Source organism: Lathyrus oleraceus, chromosome 2 (genome assembly GCF_024323335.1).
Source record: "Lathyrus oleraceus cultivar Zhongwan6 chromosome 2, CAAS_Psat_ZW6_1.0, whole genome shotgun sequence".
Classification (NCBI taxonomy): Eukaryota; Viridiplantae; Streptophyta; class Magnoliopsida; order Fabales; family Fabaceae; genus Lathyrus; species Lathyrus oleraceus.
In genome coordinates, this window is record NC_066580.1 from 7,211,544 (window position 1) to 7,220,973 (window position 9,430).

The following is a 9,430-nucleotide window of genomic DNA, read 5'->3' on the forward strand; positions in this document are numbered from 1 at the left end:
AAAAAAGGTGACATTTACACATAGAGAATCAATTACAAACAACCGAGGAAACAGAGAGTGGATAAGAAAATGTGTTAGCATACTTGAAAGAAATAACACCCCCGCTAGAAATGGGGTTTCCATCATTAACTAAACAATCATTCTCACTTAAGCGCATGAAGATGTTTGGATTGATAAGTGTTGCAGAACTGAACATGCCACAAGCAACATGAATGTTAGAGATGGCACAATCAGTGACACACGTGTTCACAATCTCAACCGTATACGTTGGAATACCACTTGGAAGGGGATCAGTTGGAGATTAATTTATTTGAATAGTAGACTTGCCACAGTTTTCATCAAGATGTGAAGATACACTAGTTGCTGCATAAGATAATAAAAAATCAATTAATTATTCATTAATAGTATTAAAATTAATTAATTAACTCATTTATGATTATGATAATACAATTTATATATTCAGAGCTTTTGTCATTTATGCATAAACATAAAAAGTTAACTTTTGTTATAAAAATCCATAGATTCAACTAGGAAAGGTTTTAGGGTTTCAAAATATATTAGTCCATATAAATGAGTAAATCGGATACCAAGATTTAAAAAATATCTATATTGAGAATTGTGTATCGTTAATTAAAAAATGAAATAAAATATTTGACAATTATTATAAAATATGAGTTTTTTTTATTAAAGGGAGGACTTAAGCCCCCGAAAAATAAATGAGTAATGAAATATAAATAACTCTAGAAGATACACGTATTATTAGAATGAGTCACTCCCTTTTTAGTTAGGGCATCATTTGCTTCTCGATAATATGATATGATTTTACCATGATGTTGCATAAAAAAGAAATTTGATATTGTCGTAAAGACTAATACAAACACTAAACTAATAACAATGATAATAAACCATTAGAAAAGACAAGATATAATAACTATACCTATATCGTTTTAGGGTATTTACTCAATAACCAAAATATTAGTCTAGATAAATAATAACAACTAATTTAAGAAAAAATGATAAGACAACACAATGTGTCGTATATTAAAATAAATGACAAAATATATAGGCATTTTGTTCATACACAATATCTCTTTCCTATACTTAATAAATTCATATACCACTAAAATTGATAAATTTACTTTATCAACCATTTTAATAAAAAAATTTTAACAAAGAATTTTACATTTTAAATAGATATTATACCATTTTATAATGCAAATATTATATTATGACATGAATATTTTTATGAAATAATATAAATGTAATATGAAAAGAAATCATAGCAAAATGTCCACAACATCTTATTTATTAGTAAGAAATAAAAATATAATATGAATTATTAAATAAATTGTAAATATCTGAGTGCTGATGCACATATTTAAACATGTTACATCCTATTTTTAAAAATACTGACCTGTTCTAGAGATTGAATGACCTGTTCTAGAGATTGAAGAGGTCTCATACAAATTCACTGCTAGCACATTAGTAAAGATCAAGCCAACAAGAGGCTAAAGACCACAAACGTCATGCTAGAAACCATATTTCTTATCTAAACTCAAATTATAATCTCTTCAATGTTTTTGTGACAAAAATATAAATTAATTATTGGCAGTGTAGTTTATAACTATATATAGGATACAGATAAGAATTTCAATCAATATTAATTTTGAATTTGGACCACGTAAAAGGAAATAGGGTGGAATATTCTGTTTCTATTTTATTTTTATCTATTTGTATCTTTAATAATAAATTTCGATCACAATTAACTGTTATGATAAACCAAAATCACAATGGGCATCTATACAATGTGTAATTGATACGTGCCATCTATAATGATATAAATACGAGTTCTAAAATTTATAAAAAAAAATAAATTTAAAATAATTTATACTATTTTTGAATAAGTTCTAATTTTTTTTTGTAAAAATATAATAAGTGGTAATTTTTTAACTGTAATTAATTAAAAATATATAACAAAATAATTGCGCACATCATCCTATTTTTTAATCTTTACTTTCTTGACCATTAAAAGTTGTAACACATAGAGAAAGCCCAGAGTATTTAAAAGATTAGAAATGACAATTTATAGTTTTATTTTTTTAAATTGATTTAAAAATTGATAATAAGGAACAATAAATTATTTACCTTCTAAATTATACTTTACTATTAAAATTTCTAATAATATTTTTTTATAATTAACTAATAAAAAATAAGTGCGTACACATAAATTCTTGTCTGATGCGTGTTTTTTCTAGATAATTTTTATTTTATTTTATTGAAGATGTCCTAAAAATTTGATATACAGAAAATTAACAAGCTTTAGATCAACAATAGAGTTTTTTCATGTATACACATTATTTTTTAATATTATTTATACAAATATTTTAATTTAATAGTAAACTCTTTCAATAATAATCATGTTTTTAAAATATTTAGATCAATACTTTTTTTTTCTATATAAAAATATTTTTGTTATGGTACCGTTTATAAAAAATTGTGATTTATAAAATATTTGTATCAACAATATATTATTTTCGATTTATAAAAATGTTTGTATCAACAATTGACTTGTTACCATTTATATAAATATTTGTATTAACCATATATTTCTTTTCCGTTTATAAAAATATTTGTATCAACCTTATTCTATTTTTCATTTATAAAAATATGTATATCAAGAACTAACTTGTAGAGGTTTATATAAATATTTATATCAACCATATACTTTTTTCCCATTTATAAAAATATTTGTATCATCAATTGTAATCTATAGAAATGATCCATTCTTAACATGTACCTTATATATTATATATTAGCATTTCAAGTATTGTTCCAGATTCAAGAAATGAACTTATCATGTTGAATGAGCAAAAGCCATGGCAATGTAAGTTATGTTTTTTATCAGGTGAACATTTGATATTTTTATTCACTATAAAATTATATATCTTTTGTTTTATTTATAATGATGAAGATATATAATATCTGTTATATATGTGTAATTTTTTCAGATGTATGATCAAGTATGATCATTTTGAATTATAGAGCCTGAGTGAGTACTATAATATAAAATATTCAAAATGGTAGATGAAGAATTACATTTTAAAACTATTTTGAGGAGGAAGAATGCTGCAAAAGTCAGAATTTATAGAAAGAGTGTTATTGATGACAAAAAATCTAAGAGGTTGAAAACTGCTCTAAAAGAAAACGGTACATTTGATAAAAGACGCGGCAATGACTCAACAACTTTGAGGATACCACTATCAGAACTTTCACCAAAAATACTAAATGACGGTCGTGGTATAGCCAACGTTGAAGTAAGTCGTCAACTTCATTCGTCCTTAAAGACTAAGCCAAGTACCAATAATAATATCAGATCAAAAAGGATATCAAGCAGAAACATTACCAAATTAGGAGTTAACTTATCTAAGAGGTTTGATAATACATTTGCTGCAACAACATCAAACCAAGATCCAATACCAGAATTGCAACTCAATGAGCTTTTTGCATCTGATAGTGGAGACGATAATATGAATGATGAATCTGACGGTATATTCTTAATTATTTTTCATTTGAGTTAATTTGTTTATGATATGTCATAGAATATTACAATATTCTTAACACAATAAATGTTATGTCAAAAGGTTACAGTTCAACAACAAATTCATGTTTTGATGAAGATGAAATGTCTAATGGAACAGATGCTATGGAAACTTTTGAAATTACATCAGGTATTTTAAAATGATTTACTATAAATAATATTTTATTATTATGAAATACAACTCATTTAACATATGAATTAAATACTATTGATGATCAGGAGGGTATTATGATATAGGGGATCCTGTCATTGAATGTCAATATTGTGGTGTAAATATGTGGTATTCGGAAAGGAAAAACAAATGTCGTCATGCGTCCAATCCTAAATTTTCCATGTGTTGTGGATCAGGAAAAGTTCAGTTACCTTTGTTAAAACCCGCTCCTAAAGTTCTACAACATCTGTTGTTTGACAACGAATCATGTGAATCAAAAAATTTCCAACAACAAATTCGAATGTACAACGTTATGTTTGCATTTACATCTCCCGGTGCGAAAGTGGACAATCGATTTAACAACGGTAGATGCCCTCCCAATTTTCGTATCCAAGGTCAATCATGTCACCGAATAGGAAGCATGTTACCGATGCCAGGTCAAAATCCACGATTTGCACAACTATATGTTTATGACACTGATAATGAAATTGAAAACAGAATGCATGGATTCAGGTTAGATATCTATTATTTTCCAAACTTTAAATTTATTTATTTAAGAAACTTGCAATAAACTGTTTCAACTCTTTTCATTATAGGTCAAAAAGTGGAGTTGATGTTAATATTGTGAGAAAACTATCTGAAATGTTATATGAACATAATGTTCATGCACAATCATTTCGCATGGCAAGGGATAGACTTTGTGAAGAAGGTGTTTCTGATTTAAAACTTCGTTTAATATCTGAACGAAGAAATGATGGAAGGATATATAATCAACCAACTGTATCCGAAGTAGCTGCTTTAATTGTTGGAGATGTCGACACTGCAGAAAAAAGAGACATTATAGTGCAAAAACAATGTGGCGAACTTCAAAGGATAGATGAGTATCATACCAGTTATTTAGGATATCAGTACCCATTATTATTTCCATATGGTGAGGATGGATATAGACCTAATGTGAGGCACCGTGATAAAGGGACAAATATTCGCCACTTCACAGACATAACACAGTCAGAACAGAACAATAAAGATATTCCTTGGGAAGAAGCAACAAAGCGAAATCGACTTACAATAAGAGAGTGGTTGGCCTTTAGAATTCAATCAAGATCTAATGAAGCACAAACATTGTTGCGATCAAGGAGACTTTATCAACAATTTTTGGTAGATGGTTTTACAATGATGGAATCAGAAAGACTTAGGTGGCTTCGAAAGAATCAGTCAAAACTGAGGGTTGGCAAGTATCACAATTTGAATGAATATAATTCAAATGGAGAAACGCACGGGTCAAACACAGATAAGAGGGTTGTGCTACCTTCTTCATACGTTGGTAGTCGTAGATATATGGATAACCTATACTTTGATGGAATGGCAATATGCAGCTATGTCGGATTTCCAGATCTTTTCATTACATTCACATGTAACCCCAACTGGCCTGAAATTCAGCGTTTGCTTGGTTCTGTTCATCTAAAAGCATCAGATCGTCCTGACATCATTTCAAGAGTCTTTAAAATGAAATTTGATGAGCTTTTGTCTGATCTCACAAAGAAAAGTCTATTGGGGAAAGTTCTTGCATGTGAGTAACTTATTCCATATTCAATTAATCGTATTGTTATTTTCAAATTTATCATTCGTGTGCTGACTATTGTATATATTTTATATATTTATTTTTATAGATATGTATACAATTGAGTTTCAAAAGAGAGGATTACCACATGCTCACATCTTAATTTTCCTCCATCCATCTAACAAATATCCAACTCCAAGTGATATTGATCGTATTATTTCAGCTGAAATACCTGACCAAGATACCAATGAAGAGTTGTATAATTTGGTTAAAACTCACATGATTCATGGCCCGTGTGGATTTGCAAATCGATCTTCACCATGCATGAAAGATGGAAAATGTTCTAAATATTTTCCAAAACAGTTTCAGCCCGAAACAATTGTTGATCAAGATGGGTTTCCGGTATATAGAAGAAGGGACAATGGACATACAGTTCTTAAGAATGGAATTCAAGTCGATAATTGGAATGTTGTTCCATACAATGCAAAGTTGTTGACAAAGTACCAAGCTCACATAAACATGGAATGGTGCAATCAAAGTACATCGATTAAGTACTTATTCAAGTACATCAACAAAGGTTACGACAGAATCACCGCTGCCATTGTACCGAATGATGATGGAACTTCCAACCAGCCGCAGAATATTGATGAGATCAAATAGTATATTGATTGTAGGTACGTTTCTAATATATCACTTGAAATATGATGTCATGCAATTTATCTATTTCAACTAAAAGTGTGAAATTTTTCTTTACATGCATGGTGTAGAAAATTTTATATGTACACTATTTTGACTATATGTGTTATAATAAAATTTATATATTCTGTCTACAATAATCATTCTATTAATTTTAAATCCATTGCCTTTCATTATATTATTTGTAGGTACGTTTCTCCGAGTGAAGCATCTTGGAGGATATTCTCCTTTCCAATCCATGGTAGAAAACCAGCTGTTGAGAGACTGTACTTTCATTGTGAAGGTCAAAATTCGGTATATTACACTGATTTTGATCGTATCAATACAGTTCTGGGAAAACTAAGTGTAACTGAATCGATGTTTACATCATGGTTCGAAGCAAATTGCAAGTATCCTGAAGCATAAAATTTAACTTACAGCAAATTTGTTTCAAAATTTGTTTATGTTAAGAAAAAAAGATAATGGAAACCCCATCAAAAAGGTTACACAATTGGTAGGCTTATATGGGTTCCTCCAACAACTGGCGAATTGTACTATCTTAGATTGATGCTCACACATGTCAAAGGCCCCCGCAGTTATAATGATATAAAAACAGTGAATAACGTAAAATATGATACTTTCCGGGATGCCTGTTTTGCTATGGGTTTTATCAGCGATGATAGAGAATTCATTGCAGCTATTAAAGAGGCAAATCATTGGGGTTCAGGTTAATATTTGATATTACTATTTGTTCACATGTTATTATCAGGCAGCATTAACAGGCCAAGACATGTATGGAGTAAAACATGTCATCTCTTAGCTGATGGAATACTATATGCTCAACAACGAATTGCAAACAATAGAGGTATTATTTTTCCTATATTGTGAATTTTTATTATATTTATTTGTTTGATTCTTAAAAGTAAATTTGTTTTATAGTTTACACTTATAATTACTATTGTATAAAGGTTTGAGGTTGTCGGATGAAGAGATAATGAATTTAACATTAATTGAGATTGAACGAAATCTTCAAAGGAAGAGCCGAAGTCTAAAGGAATTTGCTGGAATGCCTTATCCAAGTGGATATGTGGTTGAGAAGTTGGGAAATAAGCTCATATACGAAGAGCGGAGTTACAATCCAGCCGAACAATTGCAAGAATACAATAATTTGTTCTTAAATCTTACAGGTAAATATGTTAAATGTTTGTAAGTTTTGTCATAATTTTATAAAGTTAACTTTTAAAGTATGATTTTATCTTACAATTTTTTTTAATGTATAATTAATTTATTCACTGCATGTTTGCTATGTATTTTTTTTAAATTAGATGAGCAAAGAGGTGTATTCAAGCGAATAATGGAAGCAGTAAACAATCAACAAGGAGGCGTATTTTTTTGTATGGATACGGTGGCACAGGGAAAACCTACATGTGGAGAACTCTAGCTTCCTACATAAGATCAAAGAAACAAATTTGTTTAACTGTTGCTTCATCGGGCATAGCTTCACTACTACTTCCAGGAGGTCGAACGGCTCATTCAATGTTCAAGATTCCAATACCTACAATGGAGTCTTCTACATGTAATATCGACAAAGGTAGTGATCGTGCAGAGCTACTAAAAATGGCAAAGTTGATAATTTGGGATGAAGCTCCAATGGCACACATATTTTGTTTTGAAGCGTTTGATAAAACCCTTAAAGACATAATGGGGCGTTCCAATTGTTCTGACAAATTATTCGGAGGGAAAGTAATTGTATTTGGTGGAGATTTTCGGCAAATATTACCAGTTGTACCAAGGGGCAGCCGTTCAGATATAATACATTCTACAATAAATTCATCATACATCTGGGATCATTGTGTTGTGCTGAAGCTTACAAAGAACATGCGACTCCAACAAGCCGGCAATACTTCAAGTACATCTGAATTAGAATTGTTTTCTAAGATATTAAAAGTTGGCGATGGGAAATTGGAAGAACCTAACGATGGTTACACGGATATTCCTATTCCAAATGATTTCTTAATTTCTAACTATGATGATCCACTAGAAGCCATTGTTAGTGAAACATATCCGAATTTTCTTAACAATTACAAGAATCCAGAATTTTTGCAATCAAGAGCTATATTGGCAGGAACAATTGAAACGGTTGACATCATAAATCAATACGTTTTGGGATTCATACCAGGTATGCGTTATCCATTGTAAACATATTTATAGATACATTCATATATTTATATGTACTAACATAGATTTATAATAATAAAATTTCAAAAATTTTCCCAAAGGTGAAGAAAAGGAATATTTAAGTTCAGATTCTGTAGACACTTTTGACGGTGAAGGAAATGAAGCTTTTGATGTTTTGACCCCGGAATTTTTGAATACACTTACAACTTCCGGTCTACCTAACCACAAGATTAAATTGAAGATTGGGACCCCTATTATGTTGCTTCGAAACATTGATCAACCTGAAGGTCTCTGCAATGGAACAAGGCTTATAGTTACAAGATTGGAAAACCACGTTATCGAGGCAAAGATTATATCTGGAAAGAATATTGGAGGGGTTATCTATATTCCAAGAATGGATATGACTCCAACACAATCTTCGTGGCCATTCAAAATGACTAGAAGGCAATTTCCCATAACTATATGTTATGCTATGACAATTAACAAATCTCAAGGTCAGTCATTAGATTATGTTGGATTGTATTTGCCTAGAAGTGTATTTAGTCATGGTCAACTATATGTTGCAATATCAAGGGTCAAAAGCAAAAAAGGGCTTAAGATATTAATCAATGACAAGGATAACCATCCATTGAATTCTACAACAAACGTCGTGTTCAAAGAAGTTTTTGAAAACTTATAGAACGTAAGTTTTTCATTAGTTATATTATATCAAGAAATGTCGTTGTTTATTATTAGAATTTTATTGAATGAGTTGTATAAAATATACATTATGTTTTAACATTTGTTTATATGGATGTAATTGTTTTTTACAGGGTAATGAATCATCACTTCCTAAAAGGTTGCGTGCAGGTTTTGTATAAACCCAGTTTTTTAAGGACCAAAGAATTGTACGAAGTTAAATCATTTTTGTTGCTGGACTTATTTCTCACAATTTTAACTAAAATTGTGAACCTTTTGTTTCAATATCATTTGTTGCATTAAACCTTACTGTATCAATTGCAATTAATTTCAACATTTGGTAGTATTCATTACTATATTTTAAAACAAATGAGGTTCTGATATTTCTTTTACATGGTTTATGTATTTTGCTTAAAAAATCATTTATTATGAAGGTTAATATTTGCGCTTTTATACCTCAAATTAGTAACAGATTGGAAAATTTCATCCATTACTAAATAAATATACTTTTATTTCTTATGTCCAAAATCTCAATGATAAATGGAATGTTTATTCATAACATTAACAATGGAATGTTTATTATATATCA

At 29.6% G+C, this 9,430-nt stretch overlaps 1 pseudogene; it reads left to right on the forward strand.

The window, feature by feature from the left end:
* Nucleotides 1-3,077: 3,077 nt before the first annotated feature.
* On the forward strand, nt 3,078-8,842 carry LOC127121611 (uncharacterized; annotated as a pseudogene).
* The last annotated feature ends 588 nt before the right edge of the window (nt 8,843-9,430 follow it).